This window comes from Arachis hypogaea, chromosome 14, assembly GCF_003086295.3.
Source record: "Arachis hypogaea cultivar Tifrunner chromosome 14, arahy.Tifrunner.gnm2.J5K5, whole genome shotgun sequence".
Classification (NCBI taxonomy): Eukaryota; Viridiplantae; Streptophyta; class Magnoliopsida; order Fabales; family Fabaceae; genus Arachis; species Arachis hypogaea.
The window spans coordinates 122,530,852-122,540,585 of record NC_092049.1 but is presented as its reverse complement, the minus strand read 5'-3'; the positions used below and the strand labels follow the sequence as shown (position 1 = coordinate 122,540,585).

The window sequence follows — 9,734 nt, the reverse complement described above, 5'->3', positions numbered from 1 at the left end:
AAAATATAACTTTTTACAATAATAAAGTTTAGAAAAAAAATTAGTAATTTCTATTTAAAAAAAAACTAAAATAGACAATATAATTATTAAAATAAAATGATGTAAATTATTATAGGATTTTATTTATTAAAATGTGTAATTTATAACATTTTTACCAAAATATATCTTATCTCTTATTTCGTTTATACTGAATGGAGTATATTTTGATAAAAAAAATACAAATTATATACTCTGGTAAATTTTATTTTATTTACTTAAAAAAATCTAATCATTATATTCATAGAAATAGGTATATAAAAATTAATTTAAAAATATAAAAACTTGAGTATATAATATAAAATTAATTAAATAAAAATATTAAAAAATAATTAATACCTAAATCTATCATATTATTAAAAATAATTACATATAAAATTACTAAATTTTTTTTATTTTATCAAGTACATATTCCATATATATGCTTCTTCAAAATCTTAAAAAACTAAGGCCACTATTACCTTTTTTTAGATCCGTGCCTAGTGTCTATATCTCAATAGTCTGTGCTAAACAAATATGATCTTCTTCTTCTTCATTTAGTTCTCTCTTCTTCCACTCTATCTTTCAATATTAGCCTCTTCTTCTTCTTCTTCAGCACAAGTAAGTAAAACTCCTAACTATTCACCTCCTAAGGTTTTTTTTTTTTTTTTTTATGTTGCTTCATGGACTTTTCATTGAAACCCTTCTGCAATTCTCTGTGTCCCTTTGCTTTTCCCCTTTTTTGCTTTCAACTGGGACATGCATCTTTATTCCACTTTTTCTTAATTCCTATTTTTGTTCCAGTAATGGATGAGAAAACTCTCAAAAACTTCTTTTTTTTCTTTTTCTTTCAGTGCATTATTAACACAAAGTAGTGCTCACTAGTTTCTGTTTTTTTTATTTGTTCTTTCAACTTTTCTTCTTCACTTTCCCTTTTTATTTTCTGACCAAAACCAAACTGAGTCCGTGTTTTGTTATCTTCACTTCTGGATGATTTTATTTTATTTTATTTTCAAAAGATGAAACTGAAAAAAGAATCTGCTTTTTGTTTTTCGTCTATCTACTGAAATGTGCTTTCATGGAAGATGACTCAACCAAGAGTGAAAGACTCTGACTCATAAATTTTCATGTGAATTTTTTTTAATTTATTATTATTATTATTATTATTTATTACAGCTTGTTTTGTACTATGTTTTTAATTTTATTCCCCTTGGGTTATTTTTAGAACTTTGTCTTGTAACTTTTTCCACCGAAAAGTAATAATCTATCTATTATCTTCTATTAATCTATCTATTATTATTAATTAATATATAATAGGAGAGTAATAGTAGGTTCAATGCTTGACAAGTGTATAGCCTAATTAATCAACAAGTGTTTTATTTGAATAATTGACAAGTGTCTTGCTAATTCAAAATGATAGCAACTTTTTCACACAACTCTCACCTGTAAAAGCATTCGAAGTAAATTTGTAAATCCAAATCAGTTGCATGTTGAGCGCGTTTTTTCCCTTTTAGGATCAGAATTTGAACTTGCATTGAAACCAGAGCATGATTGAACAAATTTCAAATCAGGATATCTTTCCTTGATTTTCTCTCTCTCTTCTTCTCGCACTCTCTCTCGGATTTGTTTTCTCTATCATCTTCTTCGTCCGTATCAAGGAAGCTACCGAGCAGTGGTAGAAAGTATTCATTAAGTGAGAGTGTTGAAACAAGCGGAGAAAATGAGAGCAAGATCTGAGAGAAGATGAGGCAGACAAGGAGAACCAAGCTTCAGGAGCAGAGGCAAACAGAGCTTTCACAGTGGAGAAGAAGCTCTCATGCCAATGTCAAATATGGTTATTGCGGTATGTGTTTCTTCTACTGCTGCTCCGTCATCATTCTCTTTCACTATGTTATTCTTATTTAGAAGGCTCAACCAATTTGGATATAACTATTTAAGTTTCTTTTTTTCTGACGGTTGTCGGTTTTAGATGCACTAAACCTTGGTGCTGTCAGCGAAGAGGCAGCAGCTCAGTAGTAAGGTGGTGATGCCGGAAAGCTAACCGGTGGATATTCACTGTTTGAGATGGAAGAGAAGAATGGTGGTAGATATCTTGCCATTGAAGAAGTTATTGGCTGTGAGGCAAAGGTAAGCTTTTTTTTTTTATTTCAAAATAAAAAACTACTGAGTTTTTTTCTAATCTTCTTCTATTTTTATTTCAAAACATTTGTTTTTCTTCCTTTAGTTTGTTTCGTGTGTGTGTTTTTGGGTTTAGGTCAGATCAAATTAAAGCAGGAGTTCTTTGCAGAGGCAAGTCATTAGAGAAGTACATCTATATCTTTTTCTTATTTCTTATGACTATGGGATATAATGCACTGTTCTGAAATTCACCTAAAATTTTATTTTGATTTGTTTAAGCTGATTTGCTTCATTTTATCTTTTTGTTTTAATTTAATTGTTGTTTTTGTTGCTGAGAACGTTGCATATGGTTATGTTGTTTGCTTGCTTTATTGGTTGGTTAAACTATAAACTATAGATCTAGCATCATATGGTTATGTTACCTTAGCTTCCTAATAATTGTGGTTAACAGGTTATAGTTGTGTCCTACTTATTGATGGTTATGTTACCTTAGCTTCCTAATAATTGTGGTTAACAGGTTATAGTTGTGTCCTACTTATTGATGGAGGGAAAGAACTTTTAAGATTTTCAATTAAAAGATAAAAGAACTTCTCAATTTATGGGAAAAATATGCTCTTTTTATTCTGTGTTCTGCATTTTCTATCTGCATGGTCGTTTTTTTGCGAGGAAGAGATTCTTTTAAGATTTATGAGTGAATTTTGCACATTGATGATTTGAATAAATTGTGTACTGTAATCTTGCAATCATTGGAATTTTGACCACTTATTTTTTTGTGTATTTTGTGTATCTCTATCTGTAATTTCATGATCACATGATTCTATTATCGTTATTAAAATTATTCTCCTCTTCATTATGTTTAACCCACTTTTTTTTTAAATCAACTTTACGAACATTTGTATTTGTCCTTTGCTTTTAACTGTTATCCATTTGTTATTTTTCATAGTCTATTTCTCATCTCATTTACTGAATAGATAATGATTTAAATTATGATTATTTGGCATCTTTGCTAAAGGTAGCTAATCAAAATAATAAATCTGCATTTGATGCTAACTGCCAGCAAAAATACACCAATAAACGTAAATAACAACTTTGTTAATTTTATTTAATTAAAGAGTTTTTTATCTTAAAAAAAATATACGTAAATTTGTAGAGTTGTATCATATTGTGCAAGCTATTAAAGAAAATAGTTTTATGATAGTGTTTTTATTTTTTGATATGTTTTTTACTTCAACTTTTAAGTGCAAATTGAATTGAAATTTAATTATTTAGAAATAATTCTTTTCTTTTGAGTTGGTATTTATATTTATTTAATATTTTTTTTCTCTAATTGCTTTGCAGAGAGGTCAATAAACTTATACAACAATTCATATGTAAAAGTATTTTAAGATAGGCAATACATATTGGTATAAATGTAATTTTAGAAAATTGATTATGATTAAAAAATTTATTGTCATATAATTTGTATTGGAATATTTTTTTATAGGATATTGAAAAAGTAAATATTTTTAAATAATGTTAGTTAAAATCACATTGGAGTGTAATTTATTAATAGGATATAATTTATATATTTTTTGTATTACCTTTTTAAATTTATTTTTTACAATAAGATGATATATTTAAAAAATATAATTTATAATTACAGATTTTAAGAATATTTAATGTTAAAATTTTGTGTGTAAGTGACAATATTGATATCATATTTAACTTATGTACAAGAATATACCTAAATAAAAAAGATCATTCACATTGGATATAAGTTTATGATAGTTAAGTAGAATATATTAATGCATAATAATAATGTCTAATTCATCTAAAAAATAAAAAAAATTCATTGAAAAACGGATTTTAACAGACTTCTTTTTTAAAAATGTTTGTTAGTCTAAACAACATTTAATCAAATGATTTTTTAATATAAATATTTTATTTAAGATGGTACAAATTGTAAAAGTTTTTTTTTGATGTAGTATAAATTAATTTTTAAAGATAGAATTTTATGATTTTATTTATAAAAGAAATAAATACTCCTTTAGGTTAGTAAAATAAATAATTAAATGTCATTTAACTCACAAAATACTTATGAAATAATTGTAACTCATTAATACAAAAAATTTGTAACAAATTTATATATATAATAAGTTAAATTTAAATGTTAATAAAAATTATTAATTATCAAATAAGCAGAGACTCGAAGAACGTATAAAAATTTAATCGCATTAAAACTATTTGTTTTTCACTGCTTTACTATTTTTTTTATAATTATTAGTCTTTTTGTTGTTAATAATAATAATAATCCTTCTTATATAATAAAAAAATGATATTTAATCTCATATCTAATTGTTTATTATTTTTAATTTATTTTTTAAGATTTGTGTATGTGATGACATGATTTATATTATTACTATTTTTATAGGTAGTGTTTTTGTCTTTCTATTTTAGATATTATATAAAAATCCTCTACTAAATAATTAAACAAATAAATAAAGTTCACTATCTTATCTTGAATAATTAAACAAATAAATAAAATTCACTATTTTATCTACTATCATGACAAATAATAAATTAAATATTTTTTTATTTTATTCAAAATTTTGGTGGTAAAAGACATATTACAATGAAAGATATGATATATTTATAAATTTATTAGTAATAGATATCAAGAAATAACATATTCAGTAATTAAATTTTGTTACTCTTGCTATATGTATATCTTTTATAATAAATACTATTTTGACATTTGTATTTTCTTAACAGTTATACAAAAATTTTGTTTCCATTGTTAATTAAAAATAATTTAACTTTGTGATTAATTAATCATTTTTTATATTTTTATAAAGATATCAAAAGTGTTTAGTATACGAATAGTATTTTTTTCATGTGTTTTGTATTTTAATTAATATAATTATTTTTTATTAAAATATTAACCTCCTTTATAATAGTTAATTTTACCTTTTCATAATAGTTAATTTATCTATTTTTTAAAATTTAGTTACAATGTATTTTAAAGGTTACTATTTGAAAAAAAATTATTAACTGAATTAAACATTAATATAATAAAAGAGATTAATGATTTAATTTTTCTGTATATTAAGTAAATTAATTCTTTTAATAAATATATATTAAAATTTTTATAAACAAACTATACATAAATATAATAAAATAAATTAAGTACATGATTTACGGGTAGCACAGGTTATACACTAAAGGCTAAAAATATAAATAAATATCGTTTAGTTAGTATTTATTGTTTGTGTGGTTAGAATATAAATTATTTTTACTAAAATTTTTATTTTTTTATTGTATAAGAGTAACATACTTAAACACAAACATAATAGACACAAAAAAAAAACACAAATATAATAATTTTTATATTTAAATAGAATTTTTTAATATGAGCTAGAAAAATAATAAGATTATTTTATTCTCTATAAATATAGAATAAAATAGTTTTATACATTATATAATAAATTTTTATAAACAAAGACTTTTTTAAATTAAAAATAATAACTATTAATATTAACAAATAAATATCAATAAATTTTATAAAGGAATAGTATTCAGCCCGGGCTACGCCCAGGTTTTACACTAGTTATTACTTAATATGTGTATCTATCATTCTATCTGTGAGTCTTTGCAGCAATGAATGGCGATTCTCATTTTCTTTTTAATTTGTGTTATATTTATTTGTTTTCATTGGGTATATAAAGTTCCTAACTTTGCCTTATTGCAATTTAAGAATTTGTACTTGGCTATTGTTGTTTATTTGGAGCTTCTTTGGATCAAAGCAAAGAAAATTTGAGCAAAGGTATGATTCAATTTTCAATCTATTATTGGATTTTATGACATTGAGGTTGCTTATGAGTATTGTGGGAAAGCTGTGTTTCAATGTATTGTTTTCTCTGTTTGATTGATAAGTTTGAAGGCTGTGGAGTGTAGTGCAAGATTCTGTTTAGTCAAAATGATCTGTTATTCTGTTTGTTTCATGAACCATTTCGAATGCTGTTTTTGTTGTTTGATAGGGAAAACACAAAATTTAGGAACTTCTTGGTTTGAATTTTGATGTCACCGCCGGTATTTAGCATAGCGGGGAAGGAGGAGGGCAAAAGCAATGTCACTTTGTTGGTTTCGTCGACTGCCATGGAATGTGCTCACATGGAGAGCTCTGAGTTGAAAGTGCGCAACTACATGGAATTGTCTGGTTGTTCTTCTGCTGACAGCTCGGTTTCGCCCTTACCGGACGAGCATAAAAGTAATCTGAACCTGAAAGCTACCGAGAGAGATTCTGATCATTGCTTAAGAAGCTCAACTCAGTTTGATGAGAAACCTCTTTTCCCCTGCAAAGGCTGCTGTTTTGGGTAACAAAAGAGGATTCTTAGATGTAATGAATGGGTTCCAGAAGGTAAATGTCAATTTAGTCTGAGGAAATATCCTTTTTAACTATGATCTTTGGGTACTTAAAGTAATTGCAATCTTGTTTTTAGTATGTGTAAGACTGTAACATGCTCTGATCATGCAGGGGAATTTTTTATCTAATTCAGAAGTGAATACAATTCTGTCGCCAAGGCCTTCTTCTAAAACCTGGTTCTCTGCTTGAGAGTCTTGGGGTTCAACAAGCCAAAATGAAAGAAGTTTCGACAACAAGAAGCCTCATGCTTTCAATGAGAGCAGACCCAGTCTTAATGGTTCTGCGAATAATAATAGCAGTGCACCAGCTACCAAGTAAGTAGAATAATCGAAAGTTTGAGCATACCTGTGGAAATGATTTCTGAATTCTGATATTCCTCGTGCGACAGGGCGGGTCGAAAAAGATGGACAACCGGGGTCCGGTCCACTGTTTGTCAAGGTCAGCTTGGAGGGTGCTCCCTATTTAAGGAAAGTGGACTTGAAGAATTACTCTACATACCCGGAACTATGTTCCGCGGTTTTACTATAAGTAAGGAAGAATTCGTTTGATGCAAGAAAACTTAGTTTGCCTGGATCCAGTTACTGCTTGTTTCGGTATGATTTCAGGTCAATGCGGATCTTACGGGACTCTGGGAAAAGAGTTGCTTAATGAAACCAAGCTGAAGGATCTTCTTCATGGGTTAGAATATGTTCTTACCTATGAAGTCAAAGATAATGATTCCATGGTATATATAGTTTGCAATTTAATTTTCAGTATTTTTATTTTTAAATTTCGTTAAAAAAAATAGATGTGAAAATAAAAAATATTAATTTATTATTTTTACTTTTTTTTCCTTCAGAAAATTTAAAAAATAAAAAATTAGAAAAATAAAAATGCAAACAAAAAAATTGCCTGAAATATTAAATTCCCAGGCCACTTTAGTAATATTTTCATTTTAAGTTCTTGAAACCCTTTTTAGATAGGAAAATTATAAGGTACAGAGATCAGTATACATATATTCAATTTTAATCACAAAAATGGCGACACTTAGTTTTCCTCTAGTGCAATGAGAAGTAGTTTCACAAATGTGCCTTTCATCCCTTACTAAATGTATTATTTCTATACTTGGAAGGAAAAAAAAAGAATTTATACTAAGAATCTGCATTGATAAATGCAACATAACCACTAGTTCATTGTGCCTTTTCACCCTAAGATATACACATCATTTTCATTATCATGTGCGATGCACGGGCTCATTCACTAGTTAAATATGAAATAATAAAAATGAGTAACAATTTGGTGGCAGGTATGGTATTGAGGAGCAAGAATATACTGTTACAGAAAGACATTAACTGGCCACCGGTGGCTTCCCTGGACCACAGGTAATCCAACTTTCTTTTCCTTTTTTTTTTAAATTTTTTTAATCTCCTTTTTTGATTAACTTTTTTAACCCTTTTTTGTTTTTCTTTCTCTTTGAGTTTGTCTCAATTTAAGCTAGGCTTGCATCTATTACTGCATTTTATGTTGCCTCAAATTGCCAACTCTTAGTAATTTGTTGTCTTTACCCAATTGTCCACTCATGTGTGGATTGAATTTTCCTTAATTTATTTCATTAATAGTCAATACCTATGACTATGATCAAAGATTACATTTATCATTCACCTACCGCATATATATTTTAATTTATGAGTGTTTATCAACCTTTTTTTTTTATTTTTTACACAATATCGAGTACAATAAAAAAGTATTTATAATATTTAATTATTTAAAAAGCATACTTGGATAAACAATTTTGTAATTAATTCTTGATTTGATTTTTTTAACTACTGTGTTTGATACTATGAACCAGAAGAAATTAATAAAAAATTGTCTGGTAGGAATCTCAATTCTTGAAACCACACATGAAAAGTATAATTATAATATAGGAAGCTTTTCACCTGTTTCTGAGTACTCTTTGGAACATGACTATTTCATTGTTTGTAACCAACCAGATTTAATATAAAAAAAAGAATACAAATGGTCTAGATTTAAGAAAAAAAAAATTTGTGGACATTCACAAAGAAAGTGTATGGTGGACATGCAACCTTACATCCTTTGGATAGTTTATTTCACTTGAAAATGTCTTTTTTATTCAAAGTAGCTTCAAGTTAGTTTGAGTAGATATATATTAAAACTGTATCACTGAGTGAGTTAAGCTGATGATTTTGTTGTAAGATTTCTATTCTTTTCTAAAAAATGAGCTTACATATTTGCTTAATAAAAAAAAATTGCTAAATAGAAAATGATACTCTACTAGTAAGACAAGTGTTATTAATTTGTTTTATTGGAAAAAAATAAATATGATATATTAACTGGAATTGTCACAAAATATATTTTTAATTTAATTAATTGAATGTAAAATGAGTTAAAAAAATATATTTTCTTTAAATCTACTTAATATACTAAAACTGGGTTTTCTTCCAACCAATGAAGGTGAGGTGTCGATCCCTCGTGACTCCATTTTTCCTCCAAAATGAATGCATTTTTTTCTATTCTAAATTATTTTATAAAAATATCTTTATTATAATTATATTATAATTAATATTTAATGAATAATACATAATTATACTAATTTAGAAACATATCTTCATTATAATTATATCAAATCAATATTTAATGCATTATTAAACTACTTATCAATTATATATTAATTGAAAATATTTTTAATCATTTTAATAATAATAATAATAATAACAATAATAATAATATATGATAATGAAATGATAATAGCACTGGTCATGGTAATCATGATAAGAATATTTGATTCTAATCATAAAATGATCAAATCTTATGATATTAATAAGGCACATTGATTTTAAATATTTTTAGTTATTTTAATTATATTAATTTTAAAAATATTGATACATTTCTAATTTTTCTTTATTATCTAATAATAATAATAATAATAATAATAACTTAAAAAATTCGTATATAAACTATTTCAATTATCTGTGTATTATTATTAATTCAATTAATTATTTCAACTAATTAATTCAATCAATTATTTCTTAATTTATTTTTTTGAATTCAATAAATCAAATAAAATCAATTATACTAATTGTTTTTATCAACTAATTGATTTGATTAATTCTTAAAAATATTTTTATTTTATTTATTTAAATACATGAGTTATAACTAGTTGGTTATTTAACTTTATTAGGATAAATATCAAATTCTATTT

The 9,734-nt window shown here is 25.6% G+C and overlaps 1 pseudogene; it reads left to right on the top strand.

The window, feature by feature from the left end:
• Positions 1-483: 483 nt before the first annotated feature.
• Positions 484-8,511, top strand: LOC112743087 (auxin-responsive protein IAA9-like; annotated as a pseudogene).
• The last annotated feature ends 1,223 nt before the right edge of the window (positions 8,512-9,734 follow it).